This window comes from Dendrobates tinctorius, unplaced genomic scaffold (genome assembly GCF_039654945.1).
Source record: "Dendrobates tinctorius isolate UK_male_01 unplaced genomic scaffold, ASM3965494v1 ptg000395l, whole genome shotgun sequence".
Lineage (NCBI taxonomy): Eukaryota > Metazoa > Chordata > Amphibia > Anura > Dendrobatidae > Dendrobates > Dendrobates tinctorius.
The window spans coordinates 3647350-3658379 of record NW_027362061.1 but is presented as its reverse complement, the minus strand read 5'-3'; positions in this window follow the sequence as shown (position 1 = coordinate 3658379).

Below are 11030 nucleotides of genomic sequence, written 5' to 3'. Positions count from 1 at the left end.
GAAGAGAGTTACAATAGTCAAGACGAGAATAATAAGAGAAACAGTGAGGCTATGTGCCCACGTATGCAGAAAATTTCTGCTTCAAAATCGGACTCCTTCCCAGAAAACGCGCGTTTTATTTCCGCGCGAAAACCGCGCGTTTATGCGTTTTTTTCCATGTGTTTTCTGACTCATAGGAAAGAGCAAAAACGCTGACTTTTCTGCAAAATTAATGAGCATGCTGCATTTTTTACCGTGAAGCGTTTTTCGCGGAAAAAAAGCGCATCAATGTGCACAAAATGTGTGGACTTCATTTAAAACGAATGGGATGCTTCTTGTATGCGTTTTTGAAGCATTTTGACCTGGACAAATGCTTCAAAAACGCTTACATGGGCACACAGCCTAAGAGTTTTTGTGGAGTCAAAAGTAAGAAAAGGTCGAATTCTAGAAATGTTTTTGAGGTGCAGATAACAAGAGCGAGCCAGTGATCGGATGTGGGGGGCAAAGGAAAGCTCGGAGTCAAGTATGACCCCAAGACAGCGGGCATGTTGCTGGGGAGTAATAGTGGAACCACACACGGAAATGGCAATGTCGGGTATAGGTACATTAGCAACGGGAGGAAACACAAGGAGTTCAGTCTTTGACAGGTTCAGTTTCAGATATAGTGAGGACATGATGTTAGACACAGCGTTTAGACAATCGCTGGTGTTTTCTAGAAAGGCAGGCGTGATGTCAGAAGAAGAAGCGTATAATTGGGTGTCATCAGCATAGCGATGGTACTGGAAACCAAATCTACTGATTGTTTGACCAATCTACTGATTGTTTGACCTGATCCTTGAGGAACCCCAACAGTAAGGGGAAGATGAGAGGAGGAGGAACCTGCAAAAGATACAGTAAAGGAGCGGTCAGAGAGATAGGAGGAGAACCAGGAGAGAACGGTGTCCTTGAGGCCAATGGAACGGAGCATAGTGAGGAAGAGCTGATGATCCACAGTGTCAAATGCTGCAGAGAGATCCAAGAGAATTAGCATGGACTAATGACCATTTGATTTAGCTGTTAGTAGATCATTAGAGACTTTAGTGAGGGCAGTTTTAGTAGGGCGTAAAGAACGGAAACTGGATTGGAGAGGGTCGAGAAGAGAGTTATCAAAGAAATAGTAGATAAGACGGGAGTTGACAGGCAATCCAGGAGTTTAGAGATGAAGGGAAGATTAGAGACAAGTCTATAGTAAAGCCCCCGTTACACACTGTGATATCGCTAGCAATATTGCTGTAAAGTCACCGATTTTGTGACGTTGCAGCGATATTGCTAGCGATATCGCTGCATGTGATACTTACCTCCGACCGGCTCCCCCGCTGGTTATTGCTGATCGCGCGAGAAGCTCCTGGATCATTTCTCATCGCCAGCTTCCTGCGGCGCTTCCTGCTGTGACGATGAGCGACGCGTGGAGCCGGGCGGGAGGACGCAGGATCGCCGCGTCTGACAGGTAAGTAGCGATCCCCGTCCCCTGCGATGTCGCTGGTGAGATCTGCCTGTGTGGCAGCGATCCTGACCGCATCATATCGCTGGTCAGGATCGCTGGTGAGTCGCAAGGTGTAACGGTACCCTTAGCGGCACAGTTTTGGTCGAGGGATGGTTTTTTTAAGTAGTGGATATATGATGGCATGGTTAAATGAGGAGGGAAAGATACCAGAAGAGAGAGAGAGGTTATTTTAGTTAGGTGAGGGGTGAGAGCAGGGGAAAGGGACTGGAGGAGATGTGACAGAAATGGGTCACTGGTGCAAGTAGTTGGGCGAGATGATGCAAGGAGCCTGCTTACTTCTTCTTCTGTGACTGGTTCAAAATCATAGAGTGCGCTAGATGCAGTGGGGGAGGGAGGACTGTTATGGATGAGTCACCGAAGGAGGAAAAAACAAAAATAATAGCTAAGTCCAGAAAACCAGAGAAGTTGGAAGCTATCGGATTGCAGACCCCTGAACCTATCCACAACAACTAGCAGTAGCCGTGGGGGGTTCCTACGGTGCCTTAGACCCCTCGATCACAGCCGGAGAACTAAATTAGCCTAAAGACAGAAAGGGGAAATCTAAACTGCCCCAGAGCAGACCCCAAAGGAATAGGCAGCCCCCAACATATAATGACTGTGAAGCAAGATGAAAAACACTAACACAGATAGAAAGATAGTTTGAGCAAATGATGGAGCCCAAGCTAACTAAATAGGACAGGATAGAAAAGCTGCTGTCTGCAATCCGCAAAAACCCTATCCAAAAATGAACCAACAGACTAATAGGAAAAACAGGCCCTGAAGTCACTAGGCTTCAAAAAGACTATATCAGCACTTAGGTATATTCTGAAGACAGAGCCAGAGATCAACAGATCAGAGACAAAAATGGAATTCAGCTCACCCCCGGCCGGGGATGGCTGAACTCCAAAAAACAAGGCAAACAAAACCAGAACTAAAGTGTACAAAAGGCAGAGCAACACTTAGCTTTGAGAAGCAGAAATCAGACTGGTCTCCAAGAATCCAGCAGGAATTCACCAGCGAGGCAGCAGGGCGTCGGCTGCCTTATATCCAGTCATCAGTTCCTGTGACCCAGTCATCATCTACCTGCTCAGCTGTTTGGTGATCAGCCTCACTACCTTCCTTCGCCAGAAGAGGGAGTTCATCAGACCTCACTGGTGAAGGGAAAAATGAACTCACAACAGAGGACAGTGCATGGTATGAGGTGATAGGGAGATAATTTCCTGTCCGAGCTGGTCAATTTTTTCTTTGAAGTAATTCACCAGATCGTTAGGTTGAAGCTCCGTGGTTGGGGCCTGTACTCTTGGGTTGAGTAAAGAATGAAAAGTGTCAAAAGAGACGTTTAGGGTTATTGGACAGTGAGGTGATGAGCGTGTTGAAATAGGTTTGTTTTGAGATGTGAAGGGCAGTGTTGTATGTTCTAAGCATAAACTTATAATGGATGAAATCTTCGTGTAGATTGGATTTTCTCCAGACGTTCAGCGCACCTGGAGCGCCGCTGCAGGAAACGTGTTTGCAGGGTATGCCAGGGTTGTCGCCATCTGTGTTGTGGTGGTCTATGTTTAGGAGGTGCAAATTCATCCAGGGCACTTTGAAGTGTTTCATCGTAATGTTTCAATGCAGAATCAGGACATGAGAGGGAGGAGATAGGGGCCAATGAAGACTGCAAGTTCTCCATAAGTTTCTGGGTGTTAATGGCCTGTATGTTTCTATAAGTATGGACAGTGGGGGTGACCTGAGCGGCCTGGCAGTTCTTGATAGAGAATGAAAGAAGGTTGTGGTCAGAGAGCGGGAGAGGGGAGTTTGCAAAATCATCCATGGCACAAAGCCGAGAGAAGACCAAGTCGAGGGAGTTTCTGTCTCCATGCATTGGAGAATTAGTAAGCTGCGAAAGGCTGAACGAGGAGGTTAGAGATAAAAGGTGAGTAGCAGATAGGGAGAGGGGAAGAGCAATGGGGATGTTGAAATCGCCCATGATGAGGGTAGGGCTGTCACAAGAGAGAAAATGTGGAAGCCAAGTGGCAAAATGATCCAGGAACTGATGGGAGGGGCCGGGAGAATGATATACCACCGCCACTTGCATTGAGAAGGGGGTGTAGAGTCTGACGGCATGGACCTCAAAAGAAGAGACAAGTGAGGGTACTTGAGGGATAACCTGAAAGGTACATTTTGGTGATAGGAGCAGACCAACGCCTCCACCTGCTCTAATAAAATACAATGCGGCGAGGAGCCCTGCTGTGAATAACGCTTAAAAGCAGCTACAAATATGATAAAACTGCATAAAAAGGGCATCTAAGTGGGCACCGAAGGGCGTTACTGAAAGGGTTAAATGACTGAACCCGGCCCGAATGGGTTATGACCATGAGAACTGGCATGAAAGCCAGCAAATAGCCATGGTATCTCCATTTCACCTAATCTTGAAAGCTGGCCACTGGAAGGGCATGGTGAAACCAGAGTTACACAGTGTAAATCACTACAGGGTGGGCCATATATATAGATGCACCTAAATAAAATGGGAATGGTTGGTGATATCAAATACCGGGCACACCCAAGGATTTTTGGTGCAAAAAAAAATCAGAATTTTAATATATACAATAACCACTAGTTACAAACGTTTCAGTCGTGATAGACCTTCATCAGTGTACTAGGGTTAGTTTCTAGATGCTAGTGTGAGTAAATCACAAATAGTAGCCAAAGATCGGGTAAAGAGTGTAGTACGGAACATAGGGAGGTGACAACTCCCTGTCTTGCGGTGGATACTGTGACATAGGATACCTGGCATATACCTATTTTGGCATACTGCAGGTCACTGACCACCTAAGTTCCGGGCTACACTCTTTACCTGATCTTTGGCTATTTGGCTACTATTTGTGATTTACTCACACTAGCATCTAGAAATTAACCCTAGTACACTGATGAAGGTCTATCACGACCGAAACGTTTGTAATTAGTGGCTACTGTATGCATTAAAATTCTGATTTTTTTGCACCAAAAATCCTTGCGTGTGCCTGGTATTTGATACTTGGTTATAAGGTTTGGGAACCTACTGTGTGGCACCTCCCTGTTTGGCTGTGCTAACATTTATTCCTATATGGTTGGTGATATCAACTTCCTGTTTGTGGCACATTAGTATATGGGAGGGGGAAACTTTTCAAGATGGGTGGTGACCATGGCGGCCATTTTGAAGTGGGCCATTTTAGATCCAACTTTATAAATGGCCCACCCAGGTGTATCCATATAAATGGCCCACTCTGTATATAAGGCCAGAGAAACATAACTAAGACAGAAGCAGAAACCTGGGTACCTGTACACGTGTACAGTGTTGTAATACCTGCACAAGTGGGGACGCCCATGCAGTGTTGTGAATTTCCCAGGGGTTCTCTGTCTTGGTGCATCTCTGATATTCCAGATGGATGATGTTTAAAAGCTTCTTGGTGATGATGTGAGTATACAGTATGTAGTTAATGTTTATATGTGCTTAATCATTATATGTATTTAATCTTTATATGTACTTAACCTTTGTATCTTAAAATATACAAAAGTGTACGCAATCATACTATTCAATTATACTATTCCTTTAATTTTGTACTTTAAAATAAGTAGTAGCCTTATTTAAAGCCGTATCTGAACCTTAGTGTAATAACTTGTTAATATAGCATAGTATATGTGTATGTATGCATGGTATATGCCTGGATGTGTATATATGCATGGTATATGCCTGGATGTGTATGTATGCATGGTATATGTGTATGTGTTAGGTTGAACAATAAGCAAAGCTCCCAACAGTCCCGATTCTCGCGGGACAGTCCTGTTTTTGACACCCCCAACCCGCGTCCCGCCCGGGACGCTATTTTTCCCGCATTGCACTGAGCCGCCATGCCCACCATTCACCGACCCCATGATCCTCACCCTCCCAGAGAGCCACCGCAGCCTGCAATTGTTAGGGACGGCGGAACGCACTAAATATAAAATAACGTAAAGTGTGTTCGCTGCCCGGGATCCACCGTGCAGAAGGTGTTAACACTGCTGCTAGCTGATGTCGGACGTACAATATGGCGGTATAACGCACGCGGGTTGAACGTCACCCAGGTGCACTGAGCGATCTCTGTTTTACTCACAGAGATGCCTTAAGTGCAAAACACAAAAGGGCTGAGCCTGTTAGCATCACAGGTCTCAGAGGAGTGCACGCATCGTATATGGTCACAGGAGCTGGGCCCTAGGCAGAGGATCAGCGTCCGTCTAGACCTACCGTGCGTGCGGCGTCGCAACTGCGGACGCCAAAAGGAGCTGCAGACTGCAGCGCGGCGACAGACACTGCCGCTAGTCGACAATGCCCAAGAGGGGCGCACTGTCGGACGCTAGTACTGTGTAGATGCTTATTGTGGCTAGAGCTTGCCACTGGCTGTTACTGACGCTAAAGCTAAGTGTGACGCCCCTGAGGCTCAGTCGCCACAGAGGTACTGCACCTTGCTCTCTCTCCAAGGTGGGGTACCCCACCATCCAAGTAAGGTGGGAACTCCCTTTCTACACTCCAACACTCGCACCCCACACAACAGGGTAGTTCTGCACAACCACATTGTGGCTCCATGCTCAGAGGGTAGCAGAGCACCTTTGGTGGTTCCCCGCTTGGAACACTGGATGTGCTGGGAGGTGGGTGGAGTTAAGATACATAAAAGAGTGGGAAAGTATAGGATGTGAGGTTCAGTCTGACAGAAGGTCGGGAGGGTAGGAAGTCACTCAGACAGGAGTGAGGATCCCTGGAAGAAGGGATGGAGGAAGGAGTGCTGCAGCTGCCTCAGTGATCTGAGCCACCTGGCACAGGAAAGGAACAGAAGGAGAAAGACATAAAACTGAAACCTAAGCTTCCATAAGAAAGAAAGACAAGTACGGAACAAAGGAGTAGAGAGAACAGAGAGGACGTGGGTTAGAAGAGGAACCCTGACTATAGGTTCTCAGCGCAAGGCTGGGGCCCGATCCCCGAGGTTGTATGGACACTTATGGTTCTGCAGCAGACAACGGTGGAGTAGATGGCTGTAAATGCACTACTCCCATCTAAGACTTGGAGCACAACAGCAATTGTATAGGGAGCCGGGACTCAGGAGGAGGGAGTCCCCGAAGCAGGCTACAGCTGTCTGCCGTACAAGTAGGTTCTTGGGAACATCTGACAGGAGGAACTCCAGCGTACCACGGTACTGGAGATCTTCACACTTCAAGGCGCTATAGAGGAGACGTTCAGGAAAAGCACATAAGTTGGCGGAGTGTGGAGGGGAGCTTTCCATCTTGCCTGAGGTTGACTGGGTCCCTGACCTGGAGAACACGGCACAGAAGCGGGCACTACTGACCGTGAGTAAAGCCTTGGAACTACATGCCCTGGTGTCCTCCATTCCTTCCTGCGTCCGTCTGCCTGACACTGCTACATCCCCTGCGCCGGACACTACACCATCAAAGTGTCCCCACATCTACACTGCCCTGGGACAACAGCCCTGCCTGTGGAGGGCTATACCATCATTGCTGCATCACACCATCTGTCCCAGAGGATCTCTTTGCAGCGTCGGCTTAACACCTCCCTTGCCGAACACCACAGGTGGCGTCACAAACTATTCCATTCCATTACACCATTCACATCCCCGCCATTGACTTGGGCGCCCAGGGCCACCGCTGCTGTGACACATCCCACTGACACCGGCCCGGTACCCCACGGCCCTGGGAGGGCGACCCACTAAGTCCCTATACACACTCATAATATCAGAGGGAGGGGATCTTAATGAGTCATTCGCAGGTTCATGCAACCATCATCATTCACACAGTAGCAACTAGAGACTATACTAGCGCATGGCTGAGCGGCCATGCGAACCTTTTATAGCCAGGACTTTCCGGAAGCTTCCAGATCCCTGAGATGGACCAATCAGATCTGGAGAAGGATCTGGACATGTGGCTCCCGTTCTGCAATGGGAGATTGTCTCGTGAGCATGCTCAGTGGAGCGACAGAAGGACTTAGCCTCTGGAGCGATTTGCTGCTGAGCAGACTGCATTGCCATTGCTGACCCAAAGGTGGCAGCAATAGCCAGCCCCACAGAGCAGGTCTGGGCAGAGTGTCTGGGAAGCTGGGATTGCTGAGCAATCTCCTCTGCGGTCGGTCGGTCGAAAGACAATGGGAGACTGCAGAATGTGAGGCTCTGGATTCCTGTAGAACCGCAGCAGGAACGCGACACCTAACATTACCCCCCCCCAGGGCCCCCTTCCCCTTGAGCCTTCCAATCCACCAAATAAAGTTTTTTGCCACGTACCACCTTGTGTCCCACAGAGGCATAGGCCTCAGGCTCGTCCGAAGACAAGTCTGACTCCGCAGATGACTCGGAAAACAGGGACATGTGAACAGGTTTGAGAAGGGACACGTGGAAGGCGTCAGGGATGGCTAAGTCGCCAGGAGAAGTTGGAGCGGGGCACCGATGTGTGTCGACGGGCGTCTTCACTCACTTTAGAGGATAGAGTGACATGCGGGGTGCGACCCAGACTGTCGCGAACCTCCATTGCCCGGTCTGCCACCGGCAAGGGATACAGTAACCCAGCCAGCCTCTGTTTAGAGGAGCTGCTCCGAGCATAAGAGGCGTATGCCTGAATGTATTTTTTAGCGTCCCGAGCCCTGTGCGGCCACCAATAAGAGCTTGCCAGGAGTTTTGTGGTCTGCTTGTAGCCAAAGTGACCATCCACCCTGGACGCGTGTGCCCACGTGAGAACCTTGGACCGTAGATGAGGCAGGACAAAGGTCTTGCCTGGCAGCAGTGACTCGAGGACGACCGGAGCCATGGTCTTCAGATTCCCAGTAGGTGGCGCGGAAAGATCTGCAGGCACCTCCGCAGAGGCTACTTGGACGACTCCCCCCATGCACTTTCCCACACAGTCTTTGCTCCATTCTATTATTCTCCCCGAGGAGAACTCTATATGAGGGGAATGGCAACAGAGCCAGGGAACCCCGAGGAGCACCTGATCGATGCCCTCTGGCATAATGAGCAGGGACACCGTCTCCCGATGAAAAGGTGGAATTGAGAGCTTAAAGGGGTGCTGTTTGGTGGGTAATCTGGGATGATAAGGTCGACCCGTTTACCACCCTGATGGGTACTGAGTGAGGAAGTGGTACCAACGGGATAGCGTGTTGTTGGGCGAAGAACGAGGACATAAAGTTCCCTTCTGCCCCGGAATCCATTGTGACCTGTACCTCCCAGGAGGAATCACCGCTATCTAACATCCCTTGGAGCGCTGGATTGGGGGAGACGGTCTCCATAGCGAATAGACCCTCACCAATTACCAGTGGACGTGGTCGTTTTTTCGGCCGCTGCGAACACCTGTTAGCCACGTGACCAGACTGTCGACACTGGTAACAGCGTGTGGAGCGTTGTGCCGGCCGTGTCTTGAGACCGGCGTGGGACACCTCCATGGGCTCTGGAGGTAAACTCTCTTGCTCAAGAGGTTCTAGAGGTTCAAAGAGGTTGGGAGCCAAGCTAATCTTCCGTCTGGATTGAGCACGCTCCAGCCCGCGCTCCGAAAAACGGAGATCGATGCGGGTGGAAATAGCAATCAGCTCTTCCAGACTTATGGGAACCTCCCTGGTAGATAGAGCATCCTTAACATGCTCCGCCAAACCTCTCCAGAACACAGGGATGAGGGTTTTATCAGGCCATTCCAGCTCGGAAGCCAGTGTCCGGAAACGGACGGCGTACTGGCTGACCGAGAGGGATCCCTGTGTTAATGCTAGTAACTGGAGAGAGGTGTCGTGAGTGACCCGTGGCCCCAAAAAGACCTGCTTCAGAGATGTTAGGAACTGAGCAGTGGTCCGAATCACAGGGTCACCACGCTCCCACAGTGGCGTGGCCCACTCCAACGCCCTGCCCGACAGAAGGGAAACGATAAACCCCACCTTAGCCCGCTCTGTAGGGAATCACGCGGCCAGTAACAAGCTGGATAGAGCACTGGCTCACGAAACCCATGCAGGAGGCAGTGTCACCAGAAAATTTATCAGGCAACGGGAGGCGGCAAACTGTCGGTGCAGACGTGGACACATGCGAGACAGCCTCTGCGACTGACTGCACAGCAGCCTCAGTAACCTTCACAGCTGAGGCAGAACTCTCGAGAGTCGCCAACCTGCCCTCCAGCTGCCGAATGTACTGCAATAGCTGCTGCTGGTCCGCCATTACTAGCCAGACCCTGGCGCTAGTATAATGTTAGGGACGGCGGAACGCACTAAATATAAAATAACGTAAAGTGCGTTTGCCACCCGGGGTCCACCGTGCAGAAGGTGTTAACACTGCTGCTAGCTGATGCCGGACGTACGATATGGCGGTATAGCGCACGTAGGTTGAACGTCACCCAGGTGCGCTGAGCGATCTCTGTTTTACTCACAAAGATGCCTTAAGTGCAAAACACAAAAGGGCTGAGCCTGTCAGTGTCACAGGTCTCAGAGGTGTGCACGCACGGTATATGGTCACAGGAGCTGGGCCCTTGGCAGAGGATCAGCATCCGTCTAGACCTACCGTGTATGCGGCGTCGCAACTGCGGACGCCAAAAGGAGCTGCAGACTGCAGCGCAGCGACAGACACTGCCGCTAGTCGACAATGCCCAAGAGGGGGCGCACTGTCGGACGCTAGTACTGTGTGGATACTTATTGTGGCTATAGCTTGCCACTGGCTGGCGCTGACTCTAAAGCTAAGTCCCTATACACACTCGTAATATCAGAGGGAGGGGATCTTAATGAGTCATTCGCAGGTTCATGCATCCATCATCATTCACATAGTAGCAGAGTGGCCATGCAAACTTTTTATAGCCAGGACCTTCCGGAAGCTTCCAGATCCCTGAAATGGACCAATCAGATCTGGAGAAGGATCTGGACATGTGGCTCCCGATCTCCAATGGGAGATCGTCTCGTGAGCATACTCAGTGGAGCGACAGAAGGACAGCCTCTGGAGCGATTTGCTGCTGAGCAGCCTGCATTGCCATTGCTGACCCAAAGGTGGCAGCAATAGCCAGCCCCACAGAGCAGGTCTGGGGAAAGCCTCTGGGAAGCCGGGATTGCTGAGCAATCTTCTCTGCGGTCGAAAGACAATGGGATACCGCAGAATGTGAGGTTCTGGATTCCTGTTGAACCACTGCAGGAACCCAACACCTAACAGTAATGATGTGGCTGGGCTGTGTGTTCTGTACGCACAGGACCTGTGAGAGGGGAGGAGTCAGGGTTCACATGATCAGGGGCCTCTGTGTCTGCACTCTGCAGGACTCTGCTGTGCTGGTTGTCTTGGTGCTGGATGAGGTAAAGTTTCTGTGTGGGGTCAGGAGTGCTTTACAGGGTGGATGTAGCAGAGCTGTGTGTGTACAGAGCAGAGCCGTGTGTGTATGAAGTGTACAGAGCGAAGCCACATGTGTACAGAGCGGAGCTGCGCGTGTGTGTGTGGGCGTACGGAGTGGAATCACGTGTGTATGGAGCCGCGTCATGTGTGTATGAGGTGTACAGAGCGGAGCTGCACATGTATGAGGTGTACAG